The sequence below is a fragment of the Sus scrofa genome, chromosome 13 (assembly GCF_000003025.6).
Source record: "Sus scrofa isolate TJ Tabasco breed Duroc chromosome 13, Sscrofa11.1, whole genome shotgun sequence".
In the NCBI taxonomy this organism is placed as follows: Eukaryota; Metazoa; Chordata; class Mammalia; order Artiodactyla; family Suidae; genus Sus; species Sus scrofa.
Window position 1 is genome coordinate 122,556,775 of NC_010455.5, and position 16,981 is coordinate 122,573,755.

The 16,981-nt window shown below is 51.4% G+C and overlaps 1 long non-coding RNA gene across 2 annotated transcripts in view; it reads left to right on the forward strand.

The window, feature by feature from the left end:
* The window catches only part of LOC110256376, a 109,354-nt gene continuing 93,270 nt past the window's right edge, over positions 898-16,981 (forward strand). The window contains exons 1-2 of one of the 2 annotated variants that reach the window (XR_002337774.1): positions 898-1,336; positions 11,301-11,447. This is a non-coding gene — a long non-coding RNA (uncharacterized LOC110256376). The remainder of the gene's footprint in view (positions 1,337-11,300; positions 11,448-16,981) is intronic. The other variant, XR_002337775.1, reaches the window with a different exon arrangement.

Consider the following 16,981-nt stretch of genomic DNA (forward strand, 5'->3'; position numbering starts at 1 on the left):
AAACCTCTGCGGTCCTGGAGTTTCTACATTTTGGTCCTGGAGTTTCTACATTTTACTTGAAATAGTAGCTCTAAGTGGACTGTGAAAAGTTAAAGATGTATGTTGTAGTCCCCAGGGCAATCATTAAAAAATTAATGCAAAGAGGTATAGCTACAAATCCAATAGATAAATTTAAATGGAGTTCTAAAAAAAAATCCAAAAGAGGGTGGGAAGAAGGAACAGAGAAATAGAAAACAGAGGGGGCAAATGAAACTAAATTCAACCATGTCAATAATTACATTAAATGTTAATGGACTAAACATTGCAATTAAAAGGCAGAGATTGTCAGAAAAGTTTTTTTTTTTTTAAAAAAGACCTAATTATTTGCAGTCTCTGAAAGAAGTACTGTAAATATAAAATCACAGATAAGGTTTTAAAAAATGGATGAAAAATTATATACATTCAAAAGCTGGAGAGACTGCTGTATTATCAGGCAAAATAGACCTCAAAACATAGGGTATTACCAGGGATAAAAAGGGACATTTTCTAATTGTAGAAGTTTCAATTTATCAGGAACGGAAAACACATAACCATGTATGCAGCTTACAACAGTGCTTCAAACACATGAAGCAAAAATGGACAGAATTAAAGGGAGAAACAGACAATACTATAATCAGAGATGGAGATTTCATCAGTGAGGGTGGAGCTGTCTGATTTCATCTCCAGGACAAATGGGTTGGGGAGGCCATCCCCTGAGCCAGCACTGGGCTGTGGACTATGGGCTGAGACTCCTCAAGGAAGAAGCTGGGAGGGAGCCAAGCAGCAGTTCAGCAACAAAACCTGGAGAGATTCTTCGGGCTGGCCCACTGATAGCCCCAGGTGATTTTTATGGACAGCCTACATCGTGGACTGCCCCTGAGGTGGGGAGGCAGTGGTTGAGGGTATTGAAGTTGGCTCTGAAGGGAGTGGTAATACGAATACTGCCCATGTTGGAATGGTCACTTGTGTCGGCTATTCCAGGACAGGATGCCAAGTGGAGTGGAAAGCAGCAGTGGAGGCCCCCCAAAAGCTTTACTCACTTACTATTTAGCTGCTAGAGTTCCTTCATAATATACCTGATAAGGTGAGCTCAGGTGTCCAAGAACACAAGAGCTAATCTTACTCTTAATTGTCTTCAAGACTCATGGGGTCTGAAGAAGCCCAGTGTTTCTCAAACTTGAGTGTGCAGCAGAATCACCTGGAGGGCTTGTTAAAACAGATTGCTGGCCCCACGCCCAGAGTTTCTGATTCAGCACGTATGAGGTGGGATCTGATGCTGACGCTGCTGGTCCGGAGATACATTTGGGGAACCACTAAGGTAAGTGATTGCCAAGGGGACCCAGAAGAGGGAAAAGTCTTTTATGATACACTGAGTCAGTGTGGACAGTCACAACTGGGGGTCAGGGTGAGGGGCATGCCAAGTAGAGGAGACAGAGAAAACAAGGTGCATTTGTGGGGCTGGACTGTAATGTCTCTATAAAGAGCAGAGCATGAGTTCCCGACGTGGCTCAGTGGTTAACGAATCTGAATAGGAACCATGAGATTGCGGGTTCGATCCCTGGCCTCTCTCAGTGGGTTAACGATCCGGTGTTGCCGTGAGCTGTGGTGAAGTTTGCAGATGCGGCTCAGATCCTGAGTTGCTGTGGCTCTGGCGTAGGCTTGGCAGCTACAGCTCCAATTAGACCCCTAGCCCGGGAACCTCCATATGCCGTGGGTGCGGCCCTAGAAAAGGCAAAAAGACAAAAAACAAAAAACAAAAAAACAAAACAGAGCAGAAAAGCCTGGTATGATGGACCAGAACCTGGATCAGGCTTGGCCTAACTTAGGGATGAAGAACAGAGGCTGAGAAATCAGATATGTGGGTTCAAAACCTGCCTCTGTGGCTTCTTAGCTGTGTAACCTAAAAGGGTTTTTTCCTAAACTCTCAGAGCCTCAGTTCCAGAATCTGCAAAATGGTGCTAATGCTGATACCTGCTCTTGGGGTTGCCAATGAGGGAGTGGAGGTGAGCACCTGGCACGGAGTGAGCGCTCAGGCAGTCAACGCTGGGACTTTTGCTGAACGCGGGCCTGAGGGTTTTCAGGCAGAGTGCATGGCTGACCCATCTGGGAGCCGATGTTGACCGGCTCAGGTCTGGGCTGCAACTTTGGTAACAAGTTTCTCAGATAGTATTTGGGAAACCCTCCTTGAGGACACAGGGGTCTTTTGGCTCAAAGAGTTCCAGGTGGAGGCGATCACTTTCCTGGCAGTCAGTCTGCCCCTCAGCCCTGCTCCAGTCCTCTGGTTGCCCATTGGCAACCACAGGGGGTGGCCGAGGCAGCTCCACCAGGACCCAGGTGGAGGAGCTGCAAGCAACCTAGCCTGGGGATTTAATCGCCAGCGTTCGGAGTTATCAGCTGGCATCCAACAGTGGGAAAGGCAGCAGCTTTGGGGTGTCTTTTTTTTTTTTTTTTAACCAGTAAGAAGCAAAGGGGATTTAGTCCATCTGCATTAAGGGAAGAGAATTCATCCCCATCCCCATCCGCTTCCCGTGTTCAGAGATAAATTGGTTCATTTCCATGAAAATGGAGAAGAATCCTCGCTGCAGTGCCTTTTGGACTGTGTGCTAAATGGGGAGGGGGGAGCTGTATGCCTGGGATGGAGAAGCTGTGCCTGTCTTCCATCCTCTCCTGCTGCCACGCAGGCGCCTAGGATGTGGGTACCGGCTCCAGTATGAGTGGTTCTGTGTGGTTCTGAGTCCTGCGCTGGCAGCTCTACAGGAATGCGGGTGCTGGCTTAGAGCAGACTGAGGTTTCCATAACTCGTTGGAAATTGTAATCTGGCTCCCGCTCCCCACCTTCCCTGGAAGCCAGCCTTTCACCAGGGCCACTAACTCTCACCTCAATCCAGTAGAATTTGAGTTCTCTCCTCTTCTTCCCAGCGAAGGCCTTAGCATGTTCTGTGGCCATGTCCCTTCAGGGCCTTACAGTGGAGAATGGGCAGGGATGGGGTGGGAGGCACTGGGCCCACAGACTGGAATCTCCTCTGGCAGTGTCCTCAGCCTGGGGCTTCTCCGCAGCCAATTCTGACCCCTCCCTGAGGGGGCCTTGCCCCCAGTACCATCTCAGTTGATCCCCAGCCCTACCCCCTGCTTTCTGTCTTTGTGGTTTGAATGGAGCTCAGGATAAAACCAAGCCTGGTCATCTTGGGGAAAGCATTGTTCGTGGTTGGAAATCATGAGTAAAATTTGAAAAATAGTCAAAGAAAATCCTGCTTAGGGAAGCAAGTTTCCCAGCAGGGGGAAAAAAAGCCAACTGGCAAAGTCCAACAGGAATAATCAGAAATAGTCTCTGGATTATTCACCTTCGGTGTCATCCACCCCCTCCCCACCCTTCCCATCTCATCCCCATCTCCTCTGTGCCCTGGGTAACTGAGAGATACCCATGTTAAGGTGATTGTCTAGGAAGAATCAACTTAGACCCAAAGCCAAATTCCTGAGCAGTTTCCACTGCAATCCTGATTCCCTCATGCCGCCTTCTCCAGCTCCTCCTTCATTCAAATGCAGCTCACATTATGTATCTGCTCCCTGGGGGCTGTTGGCCCCGGGCAGATGTTTGTGGCAGAACCCTGGGACCCATCCAAGGGTTAGACCTTCTGGGCCCTGCGTGGGGAGGTACAGCTTAAATGTGTAGGTGGATTTATCTCATCAGCCAAGTATTGCCTGAGTGAGTGTCTGCATGAACAACAGGACAGTGAACTCCCATCACTTAGCCTTGCAAATCAGTCCCCCAACTTTCCCAGCCCAGGTGGGGGTATTTTCCTCCCTTGGGACCAAGTAGAATAAATGAGGCAGCAGCCCAGGTGGGAGGCAGGGAACCTGGTTCTGAACCCGTTTGAGTCATCCCTCCGGCCCTCCACCTCCCGATGGCCCCCACTTAGCTTTAATTCAGCCTCCATCTTGCCTTGGCCCCAGCAGGCGGCAGCCTCCCTGCCTCCACTCGCCACAGAGAGGCCTTGGATCTGACTGAGTATGTGAATGGCTCAGGATTTACACACAGGGACAACCTGGGGCCGAGTTCTGCAGAGGCCTGGAAGGCAGATGCAGAGGCTCCATCTGAGTTAGGCTGAGCTCTTAGCTCCGAGGGGTGAGGGGGTTTTCTCTGCAGGTATGGGGTAGTCCCTGTGGGTCCAGGTCAGGTGTCTGGGGGGACTCACCTCCCTTAGCACATGTTATCACCAGGACAACCATAGGTACATAAGCCCCCTCACTTCTCCAACCCCCATCCCCTCCAGGGAAGAGGGTGCTCCTCTTTGAACCCCCCCCGCCAGTGGCCACTCTGATCTGCAAGGCATGGGCCTCCGTGGAGGTTTGTGGAAAGACTCTAAGGCATCTAGGAATGCAGCTTTGGAGTTGGGGGTGAAGATGGATCATGTTTCTCTCCTAAGCCCTTCCCAACTCCTTGGGACCCAGGAACAGCAAGAGCTGGAGAGTTGACCGGCTTATTTTTAGTTCAGATCCAAGCTCCTAAGCCTGATTGTTTTTCGGTTTTGCTGAGTTTCGGCCAGGTCCTGGTGGTTTCCTAGGATCCTGCCTTGGGCTATTGGAGGTCTGTGGGCCACGGCTGGGGCAGGGAAGTCCCAGCTTCCTGACCCAGGGCAGGGCCCTGGCAGAACAGACAACCTAGCTGGGCTGTCTGGGGCCCAGACCAGCTGCCCCAGTTGGAAGAGGAAGGAACCTGGGCCTCCCAGCCCTGAGCCTTTGGTGATTTGGGGTAGGAGGGGTGTAGACTTAACATCCTGTTTAAATTTGGCACCAGCCGAATTTTTTAACAGGGGTTGTGACCCTCCCTCCTCCCTCTCCCAGGCCTTCCTTACTTAGTCCTCTAATCAATTTTTCCCTTTTGGCTCTAATTCTGCTCTTCACCTTGGAGCTTGGGGCCTGACCGAGGGAGGGGCAGTGTGAGCACTGTGATTTCTTGAGCCTCTGCGCAGAGCTGACCAGGGACGGGCTGCCAGGGGGTCCATCGGCAGCCAGAGGACCAAAGATGGGAAAGGGGAGAGACAGAGGGGTGTGTATGTGTGTGTGTGTGTTGCTGCACGTGAGTGTGTTAGGGCTAGAGCTGGTAGTGCCAGAGGTCTGAGAGGAAAGGCAAGAGAGAGGGCACAAATGCCTAATTGCAGCCAGGCCCCAAGGCCCGGCAGCCCAGTCCCCGGCCGGCTGGCCGGCTGGCCATGTGAGTAGAGGCTCTGTGAGCGAACACCCAGCCCCTCTGTGACTCCCAGGCGGAGGAGCCCACATTCCTGCCCGGCAAAGGCCGCTTTAATCAAGGCTCCAGATCCTTCCTGCAGCCGCCCGGGGGGGACTGTAACGCTAAACACATTAGTGTGTGAGATTGAAAGGTAACACATTCTCATGGAAGCCCCCGGAACAATGGGCCTGGGGTCTGGGTTTCATTTGGAGGAACTGTGCGGTGGGAATTTCTCTAATCAAATAAAAGGAAAATGAAAAACTCGATCGTTCGCAAACTTTAATGCTCTTAATTGCATTAATTTGAAAAACACACAAGGTCTTTCTGGGTATGGTGTTGGAGCCTGAGAGGAGAAGCTCGAGGCCCGGATGAGGAGAGGCAGGAGGCTGGTGGTAACCAAGGGTACCCGGGAGAGGCAGGCCGTGTGGCCGGAGCCTGAGGGGTGGCCTGGCAGAGATGCAAGTGATAGGAGGTTAGGCCTCTGTCCCCTGTGGCCCCTCCCAGTCCTGGTATTTACGGGCGCCTGCATGGTGGCTGAAGAGGCCACTCGGCTTGGACCTGCTGCTGTCACTCACTCCTCATCTGCCCGAACCTGGGGGGGAGGGGAGCTTCTCTCTGCCCTGTCAGCACCCACAACCCAGGGCCAGCTGCTCATCTTGCATCACACCCCACCCTCGATCACCCATACCCATTCTGCGATATTGGACCTGCCAGAATTGACCTCCTTCTTCCTACCCCGGCTCTCTGTCTCTGTGGAAGTTATAGTAGAAATAGCCTGCATTCGGGTTTGAGCCTGTCAGGATGGGATCTGAGCTCCCTAAGGGCTGAAGGAATTAGGACTCTCCCTCTGCCTTCTGCTGCTGGGCCTGGGGCTAGGAAGGTCTCAGAGTCAGGGCTGAGGGACAGTGGACTGGGCCCTGCAGGTAGCTGTGGAATCTGGAGGTTCTGAACCAAGGCGCAGCCCTCCTAAAAGTCTGATGAGAGCTGGCGGCTGCTCCTCAGGAAAGCATGTGCACGCGGGCGCGCGCATGCACACACACACACACACACACACACACACACACACACACACACACACACACACACACACACACACACACACGTACGCACACACACAGGGGCCTGCACATGACTTCAGAGGTTTCCCAAGACCTGTAATCCATGTCTGAGCAGCCCCTCTGCTTTCAACCTGTGTGACCTTGAGGCAATAGACCTTCATCTGTAGGAATAATGTGAACCCCACGGAGGCTATAAATGTTGGTTCCCCTTGGGGACCCCTAGTCCTTAGGAGACAATGGGGAATGAGGAACTTTAGGCCTTTGGTTTTAGTGGCCATGTAAAGGGCCCGTTTTCTCTATCTGGTAGTTTCTTCCCTGAATCACTGTTGTCTTGTGGCTCCCTTAGGCAGGAATTCCTGTCTCATCCTTGAGCTTGAGGAAACTCATCTCATCTCTCAAGTGTCCTCGCCTTTCTGAAGGCCTGTGACATCCCTGGGAGAACTGAACATCCCTTGGCAGGTAGTCTGGGGACATGCTACTGTTCCTCTTCTCTTGGAAACCAAGGCTTAGAAAGGTTTGTTGACTTGCCCAAGGTCACACAAGCAGCAGAATTGGAACTAATATTCCAGATCATGACCTCCACTTTCTAGCACCTGCCATGAGCCCAGCACTGGTCACTTTGAACTGGCTGCATTTATAGAACCCTTGGCTTCAGGGCCATATTCTTCCCAACACCACACTGCCTCCCAAAGACAAGGGTGGAAAACCAGGGCTCTTCTTAAATCTTTGTTCACAGCCATCAGATGGTACCACATACTTAGAGCTCTGGGCAGGGACACATGTGGGACAGAGTCCTTCCCTGGGTGGAATGCAGGCCCCCAGGATGGCCAGACCTGCACCCCCCAGAAGGAGGTGGGAAGGAGGGGACAACCTGCTTTTCCTAAGAGTCCAGCTCTTGGGCTGGTTCTGCCGCTAACCCGCTGTGTGACCTTGAGGAAAGGATGCAGCGGCATGGCCTCAGTTTCCCAGTTTGTATCTCAGGGAGGTAGAGGCCTGAGGCCTCTAAGAACCCTCCTGGTCCTGGGATTCTAGGCTTCTGTGACTCCTGAGAGTGCTGTGGGTGAGCTGCGCCTGGGGGCCCGGGAGGCAGGGATCCACAGGGGTCCTCGTGAAGTTGCCTCGGTCTGCTCTAATCTTGCAACTCATTGTCTGCCAGAGCTCAGGACTCAGTAGGGGGGCTCATCTGGGATAAGGGGAGCCCTGGTTAAGATGATTTACAAAAGCAGGATGTGCTCAGGTTAGCGGGGCCTGGCGGGCGCACTGGGGAGCAGGCAGATGTGCTGCCTAGGCTGGCAGATGTTATTCCTTTAAGAACTTCTGAACGCACAGGCCTGGGGGGAGACCCTGCCTCTCCTGTGCCACAGCAAAAGCTCAGTGACTCAGGAACATGACCTGATTTAATCCTCCCATCTGATCTATTGGGGAAGAGTATTGCCCACCCCTCCTCCCACACCTGCATCCCAGATCAGAGGCCAAAGCAGCCCATAAGGTGTGTAAGGTTACCTGGCTGGGAAATGGTAGTGCAGAGATTCAAACCCCAGCCCAGGTGGTGCCGATGTCCAGGGGCTGTCCACTCCACCATGCCACCCTGCTCCTGGTCTCCATGGTCGGGGACGGAGCTGGCAGGTGAATTCCAACATAGGGGATGCTCAGCGGAGGAAACCTCAAAGGAAAGGGTTCCGGACTGAATACTGGTGTGCCTCCCTTTCAGCAAATCCCTATACTTGAGGCTAAAAATAGCTCCTTCTAACTGGAACCCTTTCCCATATGAATTCATTCCCATATGAAAAAGAATCACTGATTCTTTTCTTCAAGAAGCCAACTCCATTAGTGCATTAAAAATATGACTCAAGTTGCCAAAAGTGATTTCATATGCAATCCCCTCTCCCCATTCCCAGCCCCAACATACTTCTCACTCCTGATCCCAAAGGAATACCCCGCCTTGCCTAAAGAGAGGTTCGCATACAGTGAGGGGGGGCTGGTGATCAACATGGCAAACACATGTCCTGGATTTTCTGGGACTGCTCACTTTCTAATATTAGGTTTCCATTGTCTCACGGGGATACTCGGAACTCTTGGGCCTTGGGGACTGATGTTCGTTCATACATACAGTGTGGTCACTGTGGAGAGGAGGCCACTGTCCAGTCAAAGCCATGTTCCAAAGTGGTGGGGCCGAAGCACAGACTGATCGGAGAGGGGAGTCCGGAGCCAAGCCTCAGAGGTGGCAGGGGGCTGGGCCCCGGGGGTTTTGGGAGAGGCAGCCCTCTGGGTTCCTGGGATCTGTTAACGCACAAGCCCTGCAAAACAGGCAGGCTGCAAAGATCCAGGGCTCCCTCCCGGGCGCTCCTCGGCATGGGAAGTGGGCGGGCGGGCCCTGGAGGGTGGCCAGGGAAGAGCAGCTCCCTGATTAAAGGCTTGGAGACCAGGGCTTTTGAAGCAAGGCTGGGATGGCTGGTTATTTATGCATTCAGCTCTGGGCCTGGCTTCCACCCCACCCCACCCCGCCTCCCAGCCACCCTGCCCCACAGCCCAGCCCAGGGCCGCACACCGGGCTCCAGGAGGGTGGCATGGAAGGCAAGGATTTCCAAAACCTTGACTGAGGACCCTGGAGGTTCCGACAGGGGCTTTAACACACAGCACCACGAATTCTCCTGAAGGGCCTGTGGGGGTGTTACGAGCCCTGTTTTACTCAGTGGAGACACTGAGTTGAAATGCTTTGCTCAAGGTCAACATGGCCAGACAGAATGAGGACCCAGTTCTTCTGATTCCATCTCATCACAGCAAACACACAAGTGACAAATGGTGCGGGAAGAAAAAATCTGACTGAACCTCTGCTGATGGGAATGTTTCCCCAGTACTGTGTTTTTTTTGTTTTTGTTTTTTGGTCTTTTTGCCTTTTATAGGGCCGCTCCTGTGGCATAGTGGAGGTTCCTGGGCTAGGGGTCGAATCGGAGCTGTAGCCTCCGGCCTATGCCAGATCCACAGCAACGCAGGATCCGAGCCACGTTTGTGACCTACACCACAGCTCACCACAACACCGGACCCTTAACCCACTGAGCAAGGGCAGGGATCGAACCTGCAACCTCATGGTTCCTAGTCGGATTCGTTAACCACTGAGCCACGATGGGAACTCCCCCAGTGCTGTTTATATGAGAAAGAATTGTTAAAAAAGCAATAATAGGAGTTGTGGCTCAGCGGGTTAAGAACCCAACTAGCATCCATGAGGTTTGATCACTGGCCTCGCTCAGTGGGTTAAGGATCCGGCATTGCTGTGAGCTGTGGTGTAGGTTGCAGACGTGGCTTGGATCTGTGTTGCTGTAGCCGTGGTGTAGGTTGGTGGCTACAGCTCCGATTTGACCCCTAGCCTGGGAACCTCCATATGCCGTGGGAGTGGCCCTAGAAAAGGGAAAAAATAAAAGTAATAATAATGCGACAGGGGCTCTGTACCACTTACTGAGCAGCCACTACATGCTCAAGGTTACTGCCTGTCATCCTTCCAACAATTTCTGGAGGCAGATATTGCAATCCTTGTTTTATGGGTGAGGAAGCTGAGACTCGGAGAATTTACCTGACTTGCTCATGGTCGCAGAAGCAGGACTTCAGCCTTGGATTGTTCTGTCATCAAGCCCATGGCCCTTCCATCCCCCATGCCCCACGCAGCACCCAAACCACGGTTCCCAGATCTGCTCCATCTGTGGGAAGGACGCTTGGGAGTGACTTGGGAGCCATTTGGAGGGCATTTGTAGAGGGCAGGACTGTGACCCCAGGAGGCTGCTAGATGGTTAGCCCTTCTCCAGGGCCCTGCACTGGCTTGCCTCCATGCATCGGCTTGTGCCCTTTCCTTCCTGGACTGCAAGTTTATTTTCATGTCAAATCCCACCCATCCCTTAGGACCGAGCTTTTCTTCCCTGACCCGCCTCTGGTCTCCCAGCCACAGTGTGCACACCCTCTCCCAACTCTCTCTGTCTCTTGCCTAGTAGGTTGGACCCTGGGCCTTTCCTGTGTATTTGGCTTACATGGCTAGAGCAGAGAGATGGATTTATGTTTAAGGAAGGGCTGCCTGGCTGAAATTTCAGAGTGGGGACTATGGAGTTCCCATTTGGGAAGCTCGAGTGAGTCTCAGAGAACGGCTTCTCTTGGTGAATTGGGTGATGAGGCAGCAAGGCCCACCCCCCTCAGAGCCCCAGGCACAGATGGGGCTCTGGCCCTGCACGGGTCCTTCACATTTGGAAGTCTGGGATTTCCTGGTAAGCATACCACAGCCCTTCCTCTTAAAGCTGCATCATCGTGCTTCTACCATCTCAGGACTGGGCCATCCCACAGGCCTGCGGTCTGTGTGTGCCTGTGTGACCTCAGGCACGTCAGCTCCCCTCTCTGGGCCTTGGAACTGGTCAGTGGGCTTTCCACTGGATTCAGGAAATACAAGGATCAATGATAGGTGTTCCCATTGCTGCTCAGGGGGTTAAGAGACTGACATAGTGTCTGGTTGGATGCAGGTTTGATCCTTGGCCTTGCTCAGTGGGTTATGGATCCAGCATTGCCTAGAGTTGTGGTGATGACTTGGCTCGGATCTGGCGTTGCTGTGGCTGTGGTGTAGGCTGGCAGCTGTAGCTCTGATTCAACCCCTAGCTTGGGAACCTCCATATGCCACAGGTGCTGCCCTAAAAAGAAAAAACAAAAAAAGATCAATAATAGGGGGTCCCTGCTCTCAAGGAGCTCCCAGGCTAAAGAGGGGTACAGGTGGGTAAAGAGATCATCGTCAGCCAAGGTGGTTACTTCTGCAGTAGAAGGACAGCCAGTGCACTGAGCAAGACAGGGGGCTTCGGAGGATGCAGTGGCCAGCCCCACCCCAGGGAGTCAGGAGGGGGTCTTCATCTGAATAAGGATTTGAAGGATGACAGGAGTCTGTCGGGTGGAGAAGTGGGTGGGGCTACACCATTTTGGGGTTTACCTGCCCTCCATTTCCGACTTCTGCAAATGACATGCCTTGGCTTTCAGAGGGGTCCTGGCACCCTGCGGGAAACCACAACTCAGCCACCATTTAAATCCGGGCAAGATTCCGTGGGTGAGTAGCTTGCAGAGGAAAGGAGTGGAATGATTGGAACAGGAAGCAGAGATGCAGGCCAGAGGAAAGAGCTTCAAAAGGTAAATATCCAATAGCACTGAGGGCGCTGGGGATGGGGAAAGATGAGGATGGTGAAAAGTGAGAAAATTGTTGGGATAAGGAAAAAAGACTGGAAGGAAGTGCACCAAAAGGCTCACAGTGGTGGCCCTGGAGTGGTGCGATTAGGTATGGTTAATCCTTTTCCTGCTCCTGTGCACTGCTCTGCACTTGCCAGTTTTTCTACAAAGAAGCATTTATTCAAGAATCAAGGAATAGAACAATTAAAACTTGTTTAGAAAAGAAGTCACTGGTGACCTTGGCAAGAGCAGGTTCAGCAGAGTCGTACGTACAGCCAAGCCAGATTGCAGGGCATTAAGTACGTGGCAGGGGGTGAGGAGGTGGAAGAAGTACACGAGCAACACTCAGAAGGGTTTGGCAGGAAATAGAAGGACGGAAATGGTACCTGGAGGCAGCAGAGCCAAGCAGAGATGTTTATTTTTTATTTAGTGGGGGACGGACTTGTAAAAGAAATGAAATTTCCTGAATTAAAAAAATCAAGATCGTTGAAAGGACTTTTGTGTCTCTGCTGCATATGAGACACAGAAGGAGAAAATGTATTGGAAGCTTTGGGACTTTTCAGTGACTTTGTAGGACAACAGAAAAAAATGGTATGAACCTGGGATTGTCCTGGAAAATCCAGGCTTTGGCTGCGGAATATTGTGTGACATTCTAATCAGAGGGGATGAATAAAATAAAGGGGAAGATAAAGAGGATGCTGAGAAGGGGGGACATCCAGGTTCACAGCAGCATCATTCACAATAGACAAAAGCTGGACTCAACCCAAGAGTCCATTGACAGATGAATGGACAAACAAAATGTTGTATATATACACAATGGAATATTATTTGGCCTTAAAAAGGAAATTCTGACATGTGTTACAACATGGAAAAACCTTGAAGACATTATGCTGAGTGAAAAAAGCCAGTCACAAAAGAACATACACTATATAATTCCACTTGTATGAGGAACCTGGTCACTTGTAGAGACCAGAAGTAGGATGGTGGTTACCAGAGGGTGGTGGAGAGGGGCAGGTGTATTTAATGGCTGTAGAGCTAGAGTTTCAGTTTGGGAAAATGAAAAAATTCTGGAGATGGATGGTGGTGATGGTTGTGAAACAAGGCAAATGTACTTTATGCTGCTGACCCGTACACGTAAAAATAGTTAAAATGGAAAATGTTATGTATATGTTACTACAATTTTTAAAAATTAGAAAAAATAAGTAAAGGAGTTCCCCGGTGGTACAGCAGATTAGGGATCTGGCCTTGTCACTGCTGTGTCTTGGTTTCAGTCCCTGGTCTGGGAACTTTTGCATGTTGCATGTGCGGCCAATAAATAAATAAATAGATAGATAGATAGATGGAATTAGGAAAGGAGGAGGAGGGGAGGAAATTGGGAAGAAGGAAGAGAGCAAGGACTCTTGGGAGGCAGAACTGGGGAAGCCTGAGTGACCCAGTGGGGATGGTTTTGGAAGAGTGGAAAGAACACTTTCTATTCAGAGCACAGAGTGAGTGGGAGGGTAGATATCTACCTTCCTATATGTCTATCTACCTATCTCATCCATCTATCTATCTATCTATTTATCTACCTACCTACCTACCTAGCTATCTGATGGAGTAGGGGATGGCTCAGTTCAGGGACCCAGAAGGACAGTCTGCCCCCATCTGCTATGACAAAGGTTTAGAGAGAAGGTTGAATCATTCATTCATTCATTTGTTCCATGAGGTAGGACTTCAGCACCAGTGGGACCATTATCACATACACAGCACCTTTATGTGAAGTAGAGAAAAAGCCTCTCCCCTTCTTCCCAGGCAGACACAACCCCAAGGGCATAGGGTGGAGTAAATGGACAGTGCCTCTGGGGGAGTAGGGATTTTTCCATTCCTGTCTGGCTACTGGGCTGAGTGCCTCTGAATGGTAAGCAACATACCCAAAGATACCCATTGGCTCTTTGTATCAGCTACTGTGCTAGACCCTGTAGAGTTTCCTGAGCTATAGGAGACCCAACTCATGCCCTGAAGCATCCAGTGTTGCCCGGGTTGAGGGAGCAGAGGGAAGAGAAGAGAGGCAATCAGTTAACATAATCCTGAACCCTGTGTCCTTTGCTCCTGCAGGGCTCTATGGCCAGGAAGCAGGGATGAGAAAGATGGCAGGAGTGACCATGGTGGGGATCAGCATTGCAGATCCCATGCAGGTCAGGGGGACAGGGACATGGGGAGGACCACAGTGAAGTGGCTGGTCTAGGGTCCAGGCTGCAGGGGGAACCTGGCTTGGATAGGGAGAAAGGAGCTTGAGGAACCCAAATATGCATAAGGTGCTTAATCTGCTCACCACCTGGAGGACCTGACTGGTAATACCGGATATCCTTAAGCAGTGATGCCTCTGTACTCAGCCTGGGACATGGAGATACACAATCAGCATTGACTGCTTCTGGATCATCCCTAGGGCAGGATGCCTGAAACTGATTTTATCTAGAGGTTATGTGACCTGCCCACGGCCTCTGGAATTCACTGCCTTCACTGTCAGCACAAGATCATTCTCATTGGCCTATTTTTGACTTAAGGTAACATTTTGGAGTGGGGGAGAGCAGAGTTCAAGTCCCAACTCTTAACTCCACGATTTTTAAGCTGTGTGACCCTGCATAAATTTTAAGTTTCTTTATCTATAAAATGAATTCAATTATACCATCCCCCTAGGGGATAGTAAAGGTTGAATGTGTTAATATATATGAAGCACCTAATATGATGCTTGTAAAAACCAATAGATGTTCAGGCGATGTCACTTCACACATGCCTGCTTGTTTAGAATGTCTATACTGGTAAAGTTTGCCCCCGGCCCATGTCAGTGGGATTGGTACCACTGGACCAGCCCAGGCTGCTACCTGTGGGCATTCGGAGACCCATTCTGTGTGGTTTGCTTAGTTCCAGGTTTCTCTTCTCCACTTAGTTTCTCCCTCATATCCCATGTGTTAGGAGGTTGCCTCTGCTGACCACAGCAGGGTCTTAGAGAGCTTCAGTGTCTGACACTGCGTGTCTATGGTATTTGTGGTGAAGTATGATGTAGCATGCTGCATGGTACCCTGTGATGAGGCGGAGTAGATGTGGGAGGTGAGGCACCTGTGATAAGACGGAGTAGGATGTGGGAGGTGAGGTACCTGTGAAAGACGGAGTGGAGTAGACGTGGGAGGTGAGGTACCTGTGATGAGATGGAGTAGACGTGGGAGGTGAGGTACCTGTGATGAGGTGGAGTAGACTGGTAAACTGAGGCCCACTGTGATGAGGAGAAATGTTCTGGTAAGAAACAGTGTTGCCTCCACTTCACAGCCCCTTCTTGCCGTCCCACTTCACTCTTAAATTGGACTTTTCTGGAGTTCCCATCGTGGCTCAGTGTAAATGAATCTGACTAGTATCCATGAGGATGCAGGTTGGATCCCTGGCCTTGCTCAGTGGGTTGAGGATCCAGCGTTGCCATGAGCTGTGGTGCCGGTCAGATCTGGAGCTGCTGTGGCTGTGACTCAGGCCAGTGGCTACAGCTCCTATTCGACCTCTAGCTGGGAACCTCCATATGCTGCAAGTGTGGCCCTAAAAAAAAGACAAAAAAAAAAAAAAAAAACCAAAACTTTTCTTGGACAGGGTCCCCTCCCTAAGGGACCTAAACATGCCCCTCTCCAATAGATACCATCCTGAGAGCAGCCCAGTGACCTCCTACCTGGGCCCTTCCCTGCCAGCACCAGCACCCCTTACCGTAAGGGGTAAGCTTACTGCTGTATCACCCAGGGTTCCTAACATGACCCGATGGGTGGAGGAGCCCATTAATGGGGGGTTGATGAGTGGTGCATGGGGGTCAATTCTGCACATGCTAACTGGAGTCACCCTGGTGTCATGCTCTGTGCTGGTCTCTGGAGATTCAGACCTGAATAAAACCTGGTCCCCACTCTCAGGGAGCTCGGCGTGGTAGAAGACATAGAGCTCTAGATTCACCTGGGCTTAGAACTCTCCAGAAGCATGAACCACGCAGGCACTCAGAGCAGAAAAAAGGCAACTAGCTCTGCCTAGGTAAATCTCGTAAGGCTGCCCAGGGGTGAGTAGAGAACCAGGGACCAGGTAGTCCAGCTTAGCTCTCAGTGGCTCCAGGAGGTTCTGACAGAGGGAGATAGATATCATCTATAGAGGTTCTCCAGGGACCTGCAGTCCCTTCCTGATTGTCTGAAACCCTGCAGGGTGGTAGGGTCCATGATGGGGCTGCAGTGGTTTCTCTTTAGCGAGGGGGGAAGGGGGCAGTCAGGGAACCTGGCTGCATCCATTTCTCCCAGTTGTATTCTAGTCATTTCCAGTCAGGGAAGGAGGAAAGTGGAGAGGGAGGAACGGGAGGAACTGGGTGGGCTGGGCTGGACCGGCCTGGCACTGGAGGGACTGGCTGTTGGGCGGGAGGATGCTGTTTATTTGACTACGCTGTATATTTAAAGGTCTCAGTTACAACGGGCCCCAGGCGCTCTTTAACAAGCTGCAGCTGTCTGGTCGCTCATTAGGTTTTCTGACATCTTCTCCAGGCTGGTCCTGGGGGAGCAGCCCCCAAGCCCCTCCCTGTGGGCCGAGGCCTTGGAAGGCTGACTTCTTGCCCCTGGGCACCGGAGCCACCTTGATGAATGGCGCTGCTGCCCCATGCAGACAAACGCCTTCCTGGAACAAGCCCTGTTTGTTTAAGACAAACAAGCCTGATCGACTCTGGTGAAAGCCCCTGGATGGAAGATCCCAGCCTCATCTGCCACTGCCTGCCACTCTGCCTCTGGGCACTGGGAAAAGACCCAATCAAGGCACCAGGCAGCTCTAGGCACTCTTCTCAGAGGAGGGACAGAGTAGGGTCCCCAAGGATGGTGGGGCCTGGCTGTCTTTGGAGGTGAACTGGGAGAGGGAATAAGCTTCCACAGAGAAGCGGAGAAGCAGGGGGCACAGTGGGAAAGCAGGGTCTTCAGAATTTCGGCATCTGCTCTCTGCCGCTCCCTACCTGTGTCTCTGCTCAGGTCACACCTCTCTTGGCCTCAGGTCGCTCAGAGACTAGGCCAGTTTGTTAGATCAATGGTTCTCAACCCTGGCTGCATACTGGTGTCACCTGGGGAGCCTGTAAGAAATCCTAACGCCCAAACCCCATTCTCAGAAAATTGATTCAATTGGTTTTCCCCCGAAAGCGAGATTTTAATGTGATTCTAATGTGCAGCCAAGGTTGAGAACCATTAGTTTCGCTGGTTCCCAAGGTCCGACTCCTCTAGGGCTTGTTAAATCTTCCTTGAAAAATCCTGGTTCCTTAGCCGACACCTCCAGGAAGCCATTAATTTGCAGAATGTGGGCCCCAAAGTTCCTTTACGAAGGGTTCCTCCTGAACAAACCCACCCAGAGCAGGAAGGGACCTCAGGACTCATCTGGCCCAAATCAGTTTTAGAGATGGCAAGTGGAGGAGTCTTCTCCACACAAGGAACCCCAGCCACATGGAAAGTACTTTGTTAGTGAAAGCATCAACAATG